The sequence below is a fragment of the Pyrus communis genome, chromosome 7 (assembly GCF_963583255.1).
Source record: "Pyrus communis chromosome 7, drPyrComm1.1, whole genome shotgun sequence".
Taxonomy (NCBI): domain Eukaryota; kingdom Viridiplantae; phylum Streptophyta; class Magnoliopsida; order Rosales; family Rosaceae; genus Pyrus; species Pyrus communis.
In genome coordinates, this window is record NC_084809.1 from 26,610,491 (window position 1) to 26,622,930 (window position 12,440).

The 12,440-nt window shown below is 36.3% G+C and overlaps 1 pseudogene; it reads right to left on the bottom strand.

Annotated features, from left to right (window-relative positions):
* Positions 1-1,318: 1,318 nt before the first annotated feature.
* Positions 1,319-7,717, bottom strand: LOC137740754 (nicastrin-like; annotated as a pseudogene).
* Between the last annotated feature and the right edge of the window lie 4,723 nt (positions 7,718-12,440).

The following is a 12,440-nucleotide window of genomic DNA, read 5'->3' on the forward strand; positions in this document are numbered from 1 at the left end:
TGTTGGTGAAATGAGTTTCTTTCCATGCAAATTCTAATTACATTGAAACACGTTGTGATTTAGAATTGAGACTGAAATTTTTTTAAATAAGGATGTCATGTTTTTCTCATTTTTATTCTAGTAGATTGCTAACCAGTGTTAAACCAAAAGAATGCAAGATCATTCAATATGCACTCAAACACTTTTCGCATGAAGTAGGGGTACCTAACACTCCCTCACAGTTATTTTACGACATCCTTATAAATGAATATTTTGTGTCATTTGACTCATTTCAATACGTATACATAACGTAAAATTGACTTGGACAATTGAAAAAAATGTAAAATTAGTATAGAGTGTAATTTTGTAATTTTGTATTTTGAGGTGTTATGGAGAAATTGTCTAATTACAAAAGGATAATTAGCAATATAAAATACTGGAGGAAACTAAAAAGTTATATTCCTGAATTGGCCAATCTTGTATTTCGGAGTTGATCTATTCCCAAAAGTTGTAACGCTTATCATTACGAGTGATTACAGCTACATGCAAGAAACGAATCTCAATTTTAGTAAAAAGTTAGAACTGGATATTATAGTTACATTCAAGAAACGAATGATGGCGAGGAGGAGACGGGAAGAAGTTATGTGGTTAGCAAGAGCTAGATATTTTCTTGAGAGGGTGAGAAAAGTTTGCAAAAGGTTCGGCAACGAAAATCAAGGGTGAATTTCATTCCAAAAAACAGAAATTGTGCATTGCAGCCACCAATTATGACAAGGAAGAAAAGATCAAAGAGGCATACTCGAGGTCAGAACTTATTTGATCTAACTGTAAATCAGTCACCAACCGCATTTCTTAAAGAAATAGTTAGTGATAGGCAAGAAGTTGAGAATTGTCGCAGGTTCGATGTTAATAAAGTTGCATTATCTACAAATGAGAATTGAGGAATGGTGACATAGAAAATGACACAATTCCCCTAAAACTTTCAAACAAGAAATAATCCGTGTTTTTGCCAGTTTCTTGACTCGAATGCAAAGTAACTATGACGTGAAAATCTACTGTAATTCCATTGGACCGCTTGCCGTGGTTTATTTTGAATATAAGTTTTTGGATGAAAACATAAAATCATATCAGAACCAAGATCCCTATGTAGATCTGGTCAAACAAATACGAAAAATACCACGAATTACATAATCGCAAAAGAGGCAAAATATTTGCTTCGGAAACTAATGATGGCTCCGTTGTTTCAAAACTTTCTTGTACATCCCAAACTTTGCTCTACTATTTCCATGCTTGAAGAACACAATATAACATATCAATGATTTACACAATTTCAACTTTATCAATCGCGTTTCAAAGCCTTTGTCAAGCAGGCCTTGAAAATTACTATAGCAAGGTACGCCAAGACTGTAAGGGCGATGCTCCCAGTAAGACAAGATGATCGAAGGAAAATTTTTGGATAGTGTAGACCCGAAGCCCAATCACATCCCAGTTGCTTTCTGTCCAAACAGCATCCAACAGCCCCATGGGTTAGACTTATTGGGAGGCAATAGAGTCCACGTTCCAGATTCAAACTTCAATTGTGTTGAGTATGCCGGAACATATCTGTATGATCAAAGCACAAGCATTCAAAATCTTTATACAAATTGGAAACCTTTAGTTGACTTTATCACGATCTATAAACCTACAGTCAACAGATAAAAGGTTGGTCTGGACAAAAACAGGATCTTTGGATGGAAGTTTCAAATAATACGACCTGGCAAGCAGGACAGACACCTCAACTAGGTCAATGAGGCACGGTTTATTACATTAAAGCATCATCCACTAAAAAAAATTGATTAAGAAATAAGCATGCTTATTAAAATGAATCTGCGATTTCTAGTTAGGTAACTGGTTGTGGAGACAACGCATACACCCTTTCCCTCTGTTTCTGCTCTAATGCATACTTCACCGTCATTACTGCAATCTTGAGAACATAGCTTGCATTTTCCTTTGGAATAGAAGTTCTTTCAGCCAGGAAGTTCCAAACAAACCTTGAAATGTCACCAACGTATCCAAGATAAGGTGTGGAGGAAGGTTCATCAAGCATAACACCAACATAATGGCTCAGGCAGGTATTGGCTGGTGATATATAGCTTTTCACCAGAGCACAAGAAAGACCTGGCTCACAGTCCAACAGGCAACCCATTAGTTCTTCAACTAGTGAAGTATTCACGTTGATGGATGTCAAACCTGGACTGCTTAGATTTTTGGTGTCACTCGCAAGAATGTAAAGGGTGCGTGCTACAAGGGAAGCAGCCGCCACAATGGATGACAAGTTGATATTTGCTGCAGTGAAAAGTCAAAGTACGAATAAAAGAAAAGATATTTTGGATCACCTTGTAGCATCAAGGTGATTAATCAAGAAAGAACAAAAGAATACTTAAAAACTCACATAAATCGTCAAGGTGACTGTGGTAGAACTTGTTGGTGCAGACAGTATCAAAATCTTCTAACACAACACCAGAGGTTAGAGAGTTCTGTTAAGATTAAGGAGCTATTGAGAATTCCATGAAATCAACAATAAAAAACGATATCCATTTTCTTGAGCGTTCAATATCTCCGAAGAGAACAAAAAGCTAAATATAAAGAAAAAAATGCGTAATTATGCGCAGTAAAACATAAGCTACAAAAATCTTAGTACTTTCCTGAGTTCAAGATTCTGTGGATTCAACAAAATGAAACTTCCACATGGAATGAGACATTCGATACCTCCAGATGATGAATGCTCTGGGGATAAATTTAAGGGGACATTGCATAAGACTAAGAGTAGACTGAATTCAGTACTGTCCTGTGTTTGGAGCACTGTCAGGCCAATCTATATGGTACGGTCATGTTTCTAGTATATGATTAGAGTCAGACTGCATATTGATTTATAAAACTTAAACAATATATACGATAATGTTCTGTCAGACTTAACGTTGGCTTGTCAAAACAAGACCCCTAGTGCCTGTGTTATTCTTTAACTTGGACAAGCTATCCAGTTTCAGGAAGTCGAGATATGGTACTAGTCCAAGACAAGTCAATCCCTCCCGTACTCCAGTCTATCAAAAGCCCCTAAAGATCACCTCACAACCATACTAAATCATTTTTCCGGTATGAAAGCGAATAAGCAGACGCTTATCATTAAAAAGTTTTGAGGCCAGGTCCTCTTCTTCAGTTTTTCTTATACGATCCTTCCTTCAATTTGGGGATTTGGTTGATTTGTGTTAGGATAAACTCATTTACTTATATATTTTTTTTAATACATTGTTTGGCCTTTTAGCAGCTCATCCTTGAAAGTGATATTCACATATATACCATAAAGGTAGCCAAATGTTTGGAGCCCACATGTTAAAGGAATGAAATTCAAGGGCAGACACCAGATTCCTTTAACACATTGTTTTGGCCTTTCAGCATCTCATACTTGTGCAGGTGCATTATGCAAGATACAAATTCCAAGGCAGAGTAGTAGAAGTTAAAAGGATGTGCATAAAATTTGAATCTTAGGAAACAAGGTTTCTTACCCCGGCTGTATGGATAAAAAAGTTAATAATTCCTTGGTTGAGGCCCTTTCCAACAGATCAAATTTCCACAACCTACAGACAAGCATGCAATTACCATTTAGTGAGTTTCTCAAAAGGATTGCTGATGTATTATGTGAAAGATCCAACTAAATTACAAGAAAATGAACCATATAACCTAACACAATACTCAAACCTACACAACGCGAATCACGGTTCTTAGTCCAACATGAGAGGACAGGAGAGGGATCTTTAACATGACATATAAAAAAGAATTCTCCCTGACCAGAAAGGGAGGAAATTAAAACTCATATCTCCTTCTAACTAATGCGTTTGAAGATTCTGCTCAGGAGGATCTCGTAACGTGTAAGTTTGCAATACTTAGGCCAATGGCTGGGTATAGCATTTAACCGGTCAAGTGTTATTACAATAACAGACCCTTGAGATTACAGTAGTTGACTTCCATAGCATCTTGAGCAGAGGTGTACCTTCTCAATCAATGAGTAATTAAGACCACTAACAGCATTAGACTGCAGATCAAGTTCAAGCAAAAATCTCCTGCTACCAAGATAGCCCCATGCCTCTCCAGTGAAAACAGCGAAAACAAGCTGCTTCAAAATTTAGGATCATTAAATAACATTAAATAATACATATCTACATGCAGAAGCCAGAAGCTATACATGGTCACCAAAATTTAAGAACAATTTTTTTTTAAGATAAATAAAATGAACCCAAAATAATACATCTCAAAAACATGCATGTTAAGAAATGACATTGTAAAAGGAGGAGACGACAAGCTTCTACATATAAACATAGTATACAAATGAAGACCACCAAGACAACAAGCTTCTACATATAAACATATATATATTTAACTTGGTACAGAGAAGCCAGACGATCAGGCGTACTAGATGGTCTCAAAACTCAATCTGAGAGAAAACACTCATAAATAAAAGCCCTTATACCAAACCAACAAAGTTTTCAATAGGAACAAACTGAAAGAACAATATATTATACATAGATTATCCATCTTATAGCACACCTGTTTATTGAAGCCATCCGCATGAGAAAGTGCATCAACTGCGGCCAGCAATGAAATCAGCCCCTATAAATTGTTCCAAGTATGATTTTGTATGTTCATTCAACGCAGCATAAACATTAGAAAGAAATAAAACGAACTCACAGATATAGGAGAATTGGCACCGAGACCATTATCACGGAAAAATGAAGCTGAATCCATTGACGCCAGTGCAAGTATAATGGTGATGAAATGTTGATTGGGGGAGGTGATGACTAAACACTGCCCTTCATAATCAAGATGCAAAAACTACACTTCACACAAAATTAAGAAAAGATAAATAACTGAATTCACTTCTACCAGGTAAAAATGGCTACATATAGTTCTCACGGCCCTCGGGACTATATAAAGTCATCTAATTGAAGACAGACACAAGATCCAAATCTACTTGCCTTTTTGTGACTTATGCTTTATTGTAAGAATTTAAGATGCCAAATAGCTAATGGAATAATTATGACGATACTTCTCTGTTTGTGTGTGTGTCCTACATATGAATGTTATACATAAATCTTTTAGATAAAAAGTTAGAGTTGGTTGAATAATACCATAAGCATAGCACTGCATCACAACTATACAAAATTGCAAACGAAGGGGATCATAAGTTTATTCATAATGAGAACAGGAAAACTCACCTGTATCCACCTAACGGAAGGCAAGTGTTTTCCTTTAGACAAGATTCGGAATCATGAGTCCCAGATTTCATTGTCTAATCCAAGCCAAACGTGTTAGAAAAGGTCATTTTATGATATTAAGTTAAGAAAACAATCAAGGCATAAAATCACCGAAATGCAGCAGGAAGAAAAAAATCATGCTGAAATAACAGATAATACCTGCATCACCGGATCGAACTCAGCCACATCATCAGTATAAGATTTCTTGCTCTTCTCATTCTTTATGGCAGCCTAGATATAAGTGACAACACAACTAAATATATCAATCAGAAAATTTGATCTGACCCTATAAGTAATCAAAAAGTCAATTGGACACAACATTGAGACTGCAGTCGTGAATAGTTTGGGATTAGAGAAATATTGATGGAACTATAGGTGAAAAGCAATTGAAAAAAAAAATGTTAAAACCTGGAAAATTTGAATTAAGCTTTAGGGAATTGTAATGTTTGACATCTGATTAAATAACACTTCTTAGCACGTGATATAACTTACACATTAGTAAATCCCAAAAATTAATTTCACTTACCATACACTAAGAGCCCAAATTTTACCTACATAGCCACTTCCTTATTGCACACTGAGTTGTAAAAACAAGAAGAAAAAAGGATTAAAATTCATTACATCTTCGATTACATGGTAAAACCTTTTCCAATCTCAGTACAGCAGCGAAAGTAGGCAACTGCAGAAAGTTTCAGTGGCAGCTTGTTTCACAATTGTGTGGTGCCGAATGTTGCACCGTAACAAAACTGGGGAAAAAAAAACTTAGATCTTACTAACTTGCCATACTTTCTAAAGGGTGGAAGCCTACACCCTTGTGTCAGCCGGCATTTCTTCCATTCATGGCTTAGAGCACAAACATCAAATAAAATAAAGGCTTAACTATCAAAACTCCCCCTGAACTATCTGGGAAGTATAAGCAGGGTGTAAAGTGATACTTAAGGTATTGTTCAGGAGGCATTTTGATAAATAACATAACATAAATTAATAAGACGGCATCGTTGTAATTCATAAAGGACACAAGAAACAGCCATTAATATTCAGAAAATTACCAAGAGGCATTGGCAAATTGGGACAAATATTTACCATGGCATTTTAATTATATTTTTTTTTGCACCATTATGTCTTTCAACGAGAAGATGAAGCACTTCTTCAAAATAGAGATGTAAAAGACAATGAATCCAGGTTAAACAATAGTTCCAGTTATGATTTAACTGGGATTAAAAGATTATCTAGGTCATAAGCAATTATGTCTGTTGGAATATTCATAACATTTAGCATATTAAGCCATCTCACAGTAATAATAAAACATTTAACCAGGGCCACATATGGTACTCGCAATTTTTAAGAACTTGCATTACCTCCTGCATGGTCATTGTGCTAGTCTGCGAGAGTAAGAATACAGGAAAGTTATATGGGTTCCACATTATACCAGAGCCCTGCAAATTTGAAACATTGATGCCTAAATTTATCAGGGGAAAAATAGGTGAATCTACATCCTCCGATTCTAGTATTATCAACTCTAATCTCGAGAGTTTAGTGACAGAGAAAGTAAACGTTTAATTATTAAGTTTGTTCATGGTTTCCTTAAACGATGTTTTTGTATCTTTGGAGTTGATCAACTAGCAAGTTGCGTTTGAAAGCAAATCAAGCACTTTCGGTACAAAATATTATCTTTGTCAAATTACTGATTCATTAAGACACTTTTTTTTAGCAACACAAGCATTGCAATAGTTAAGCAGTGTATATAAAGTTAAATTATAAAAGAGTCAAAAGACCGTAAAAGAACTTACAGTTGGATTCCATTCGTAGTTGATGCTAGTGCAAGGAGCGAATTCAGATTGTGGGAACTTTTGAGCTGGAGAGAATCCTACAAGCAAGACAAGAACCACTGTCAACAGCACCAAAAAGAATTCCTATGGTTACCCGTTTTAGCTTTCTTGAAAAAGAAAAAGACAGACGTATGACCAAACCCTAGATTACTACAAGCAAAAAATAGATTACTACAAGCATCATTCTCAAGTTAACCATCAAAGCCTAGGCTGTTAAGGAATCCAAACCCTAGATTATATTACACATTGAAACATCAGTACAGAATAACAGAACCTTCTACTTATATAACCCACCAAGTCCTAAACATAGCAATACATGTTGAACCATGGACATCATTATAAAAGCACAAAATCCTAGTATTATCAGCACAAGAAAAACTAATTTATATCTGCCAGCAAAAATTACTAATTGCTATCACAATTTAAACAGAAACAGATTGGAACGAATGAAGATTGAGTATTGTTGAAGGCTTGGTGCTTTGTTGTGTTCTCCCTCTTCCTTCTCTTAGGAAGTCCTAACACTTCTTTGTTCCCTAAATATCCTACTTGTTTGAATTTCTGTCATCCTATGCCCACCATAACAATCCTCAAACACTCACCTTTTGCTTTGTCTTGCATCATAGTTTTATTTTAGGGAAGTGTTATTGGCACTCCAAAAATCTGATTCTACAGTCCTCACAAATGTATTTTTTTTCTTTCCTAATATAGAAAGTTTGGAGTGTAGAATGAGATTTTTTGAGTGCTAATAACAATTCCCTTATTTTAATGTATTCTTCCTCTTCATTTCCCCCTCATAATGCTAAAAAGGTAACAGATCTTTCATATGCTAATTATTGTCATGTCTATTTCGTTGAATAAAGGTTTCCATTACTGCAAATATTAATAATAGCATAGGCCACAGGGTTCTCTACCTTATAGAACCTCAAATTACAAGTTTCGATCTGATTAATAAAAATGTTAATGTGACATACAAATAAGAAATAGACCATGAATTCCGTGGCCTATGACTTTCTTTAATAACATATAGGACACGAACATATTGTTGGATTCACTTCTAAGCTCTCAACATGTTGTTGTCAAAGTGTTTGCATGAGATATTAGTCCATTACGAAGGATCATTTTTTCATTTAAATATAAGAAAACTAGTGAAAATGACTCGAAAAGTTTTAGTTTTGATCAAAAAGCATGTTATAAGTTTTCTTTAATGATTAGTACAAGGCCCATATTAAAGTAGTCCAACTAAAAATGGCTCAACTATAATAAATTATAATTTGTTGATTTTACCCCTAACTTTTTAGGTTGAGTTCCAGATTTTCGTCGTTAATGGAGTTCATCGTTGTTTTGTAGACATTCTTCTTTTTCTTTGAAACAAAATTATAGATCGTCATGGTATTTAATTTATATTTAGTATTATTTCGTTGAAATGTGATCGTCGTTATTATTCATAGTGTATTCGAGGTACTGTTTTTCAATTTTTCTTCGTCAGTGGTGTTCATCGTTTGTTTCTCCATAAAATAAATTTGAAATCTACATGCTATTCAATAATAACGACGGATCACTGTTTTTGGAATCTAAGTTACTGTTTTTGGAATCTAAGTCACTATTTCTGGATCCAAATGAAATAGACACACTATTTCTTAAATGTAAGTTAGAAAAAAAAAATAGTGAAATTCACTGTATTTGGATTCAAAGCAAAATAAGCATCATGTTTCTTAAATATAATCAACTGATGCATGAAAGAAAAGAAACAGTCAAAAGTTAAAACATAAATTGTTTATGGAATCTAAATCACTGTTTCTGGAATTTAAGTCACTATTTCTGGATTTTGGTTCTTTTCTTTCCAGATACAGTGTTTGTTTGTATGCAGACAAAACAAACATTGTATCTGATTTTTTTTTTTTTCCAGAAACAGTGTTATGTTTTGGGTTCTCTAGAAACCATTTTATGTTTTGGTTCTTTTTTTTCAGAAACTTTTTCGTCAGTTTCTGCCATTAAACTTCTTTGAACTTGTTTCGGCGACTTTGTTCCAATGAATGCTTCCTTTTTCAACTTTGATTTGAACTTTGATTTGGTTGTTTTTAAAATGGGGGAATTCGATTTGATAGGAAGACAGTGAGTTATTATGACGGTTTTGTGCTGGGTTGAGGTTGCTGATAATTAATAAAAAAAGAGCACAACAAGGTGAATTTAAACAGAAGACCTTGTAATATCTGCGGGTCAAAGACAAGCAATCCTGCAGCCTTTATCCTTTTACAACTAATACATACCAAACAAACACTGAATTAAGCAAAGGTTTTCGACATTTCACAACAGTACCAAAAACTAATGTCTACAACAATGCAGGCATTTCATCAAACAGTTTACAGGCAGACTCTTAGACACAAACAGAACAATCACAAGGTAATCGAAATCACTACGATTCAACGCCCGATTTCATCGAATCCAATTTCTGATCCTCTGTCTTGCTATTGTCGTTGTCGTTCTTGGGGAGGGTTATGGCGACACGGTGTTGGTGGACACTTAGTTTTGGATGGTTTTTATTAAACTTTGAGCCATTTTGGTTAAATAACATTTTGAGATAGTTTTTTGTTAAATATTTGTTGGTCCAAGCCCTTTTCATTAAAACTCCCTTTAAATATCCATATGATAAATGTGTGCGCGCGTGTGTGTATCTATGTATAGGATTAGGACCCATTTCTTAAAGGGATCACTTAGGATGAGTAGTTGAAAGGAATACCATTGTCCAAACAATCCACAATGAAGTTCAGTAGTCCAAATTGTTTAGTTTTTAAATCCCCATCTAATAATCATCCAAAAATCATTGAAATCTAAAATTGTTAGTAAGGACTATGGTTGAATAAGATCCTGAAAGTTGAACAATTCTGATCTTTGGATTCCATTCATGGTTGGGCCCACTTGTGATCCCTTTTCATGAAATAGTAAAAAATGATGCCGCTTAAGAAGGCCTCCCTGTATGTATTATACACACATATACATATATACATATATTGGTTAGGATCCAAGAACATATGTTTTTGACACACTTTTTGACACAATTTTTTGTTAGGCCTGCTTCATAATGTATTTCAACAATTCAACCATCTATCTATTATATCTTACCTCAAAGATCATGTTTACTAAAAATCACCAAAATTCGAAATCATATGACTGTTGGATTAAATTTTGTTTTGCACCATACTTGACCAATCTCGAAACTACCAAGCACCGATCAACGTCATACCTTCAAGGACCCACTGAGGGGTTCATGCTGAGGCACCGCTGTCAAAGCACAAGAGTTTCCCTCCAATCAGGAGACCAATCACACATGACATATGTCAACGTTAGAATAAAGCTCATAGAGTCTCACATTGACTGCGGACAGAAGCTGTCTCCTTAACTATAAAAGGAGGCCATTCTCCTACAATTAATCTCTAATGTCATTATTGTATTTAAACTAGTCATTAAAACCCAATGATGATAGTTATACTTAAACTTATGTATTTATGTAAACCCCTCACTATTAATGAGAACTCATCTACTTCGTGGACGTAGCCAGACTTAGGGTGAACCACGTACATCTTATGTTTGCTTCCTTATATTTATCTATTTACGTATTATCCTCACCAAGTGACCGGAGCAACCGAGCGAAGGTTACAAACTTGACATTTTATATTGTTCCAAAGTCTCATTGATTTTGTGCATCAACATTTAGCGCTGTTTGTGGGAAAAGAAACTTCATTCCTACTCTCTTCAGCTTTGTCAAGTTAGTTTCCATCGTTCGTACACTCTCATTTGACCAGGCATCCCTCTCCAACGTGGGTAGCGAAGGAAGCCACATCACACAGAATGACACTCCCCTTGTGCCTAGTATAAGGTAGAGAAGGAAAGAACGAAGGAAGTTTGCTCTTCAAGCTAAAGTTGAAGAGTTGGAGGCTCAGAACAACAAGAGAGCAATGAATAATGAAATCCTTCATGAGCAGTATAAGAAGCTTTTCAAAATGCTCCATAAGGCTAGGCATACTCAGTTACATGAGCCCATTGTCCTTATGAACGTCAACCATCACCTGGGTACCCCCCAACACGGAGAGTCATCAGTCTTCAACATGGATATTCCTAATGAGGAGCGAGCTACTCATCAATGTGTTGATCAACGTGAGACTTCTTTCAACCCAGTTACTTCGACCCGAAGCAAGAGAAGTGGAGGGAGACACTTCCTTGCAGAAGGAGGCACCTCCTTGCAGAGGGAGTGGAATGATCGAAAACTGTTTATCGTGACTGTCAAGACTTCCCGAGGCAACATCGAGAGAACCCCATCCGCATAAGCTTAAAGATCAATGACCCAAGGGTTTTTGAAAGACTCGGTCTTCTACCACGACCCAGGCTAGCTAACAATCCAAGGAAGGAGCGACAAGTCCTAGAGGAACATGAGGGTATAGAGGACTCGGAGGTCTTCTGACATACATGCCTTAAAAACCAGTATGGTGAATCCAAGGAAAGACCAGATGCCATTGATCAAACTTCCCTACTTCCAAAAGGTGATGGAAACTTAATTAGGAAGGCTCCAGTAGTACATGACTCCACTCAGGACCCTATTGTCCTACAACTTCTTGAGGAAGTAAACAAGTTGAAGGCCGAACATCAAGGCAAGATACCTGATTGGAACCAACCAAGGACCGACCCTCTTACAAGAAGGATCCTTGACATGCATCTCCAAGCAAAGACAAAGTAAAAGCTAGGCTTATAACTATATATCGGAAAGGAGGATCCGATTGAACACCTTAACCTCTTTGAGTCCACTATGGCATACCAGATGCATACTAATGAAGAACGATGTCTTCTCTTCCGCTCCACCCTCTTTGGTGGAGCTCTGAACTGGTATTGCCGCATTCCATCTGAGACGGTAGATTTCCTTGAGGAGCTGAAGAAATTGTTTGTTTCTCAACACATTTTCCAAACCAATTGCTTGCACTTTGCAGATGACTTGTACACTATTTGCAGAAGCCAGGCAAGTCACTACGTGAATATGTCAGCCACTTTAGCTATGAGTATTCTTATTGCGCTGAGGTAGATGACAAGACTGCCCTTAAAGCCTTCACGACAGGTCTACGTGACTGTTTCTTCAAGTACATGATTAATGCCAACACTTGGAAGACTTACTCTGAGGTGATGGCACAGGCTTACAACCCTGCATTCGCCAAGGCAAGGACATATCAAAGGAAACCCCTCATGGCTATCCCTTATTAACAAGTGGGAAATAGGAGCCAGATTCAACCAAGTTAGAAAACCTCGACCTTCCAGACAGCTGTTGCATCTCCCCTTGCCTTACCTAGCGCGTTACCGGAAA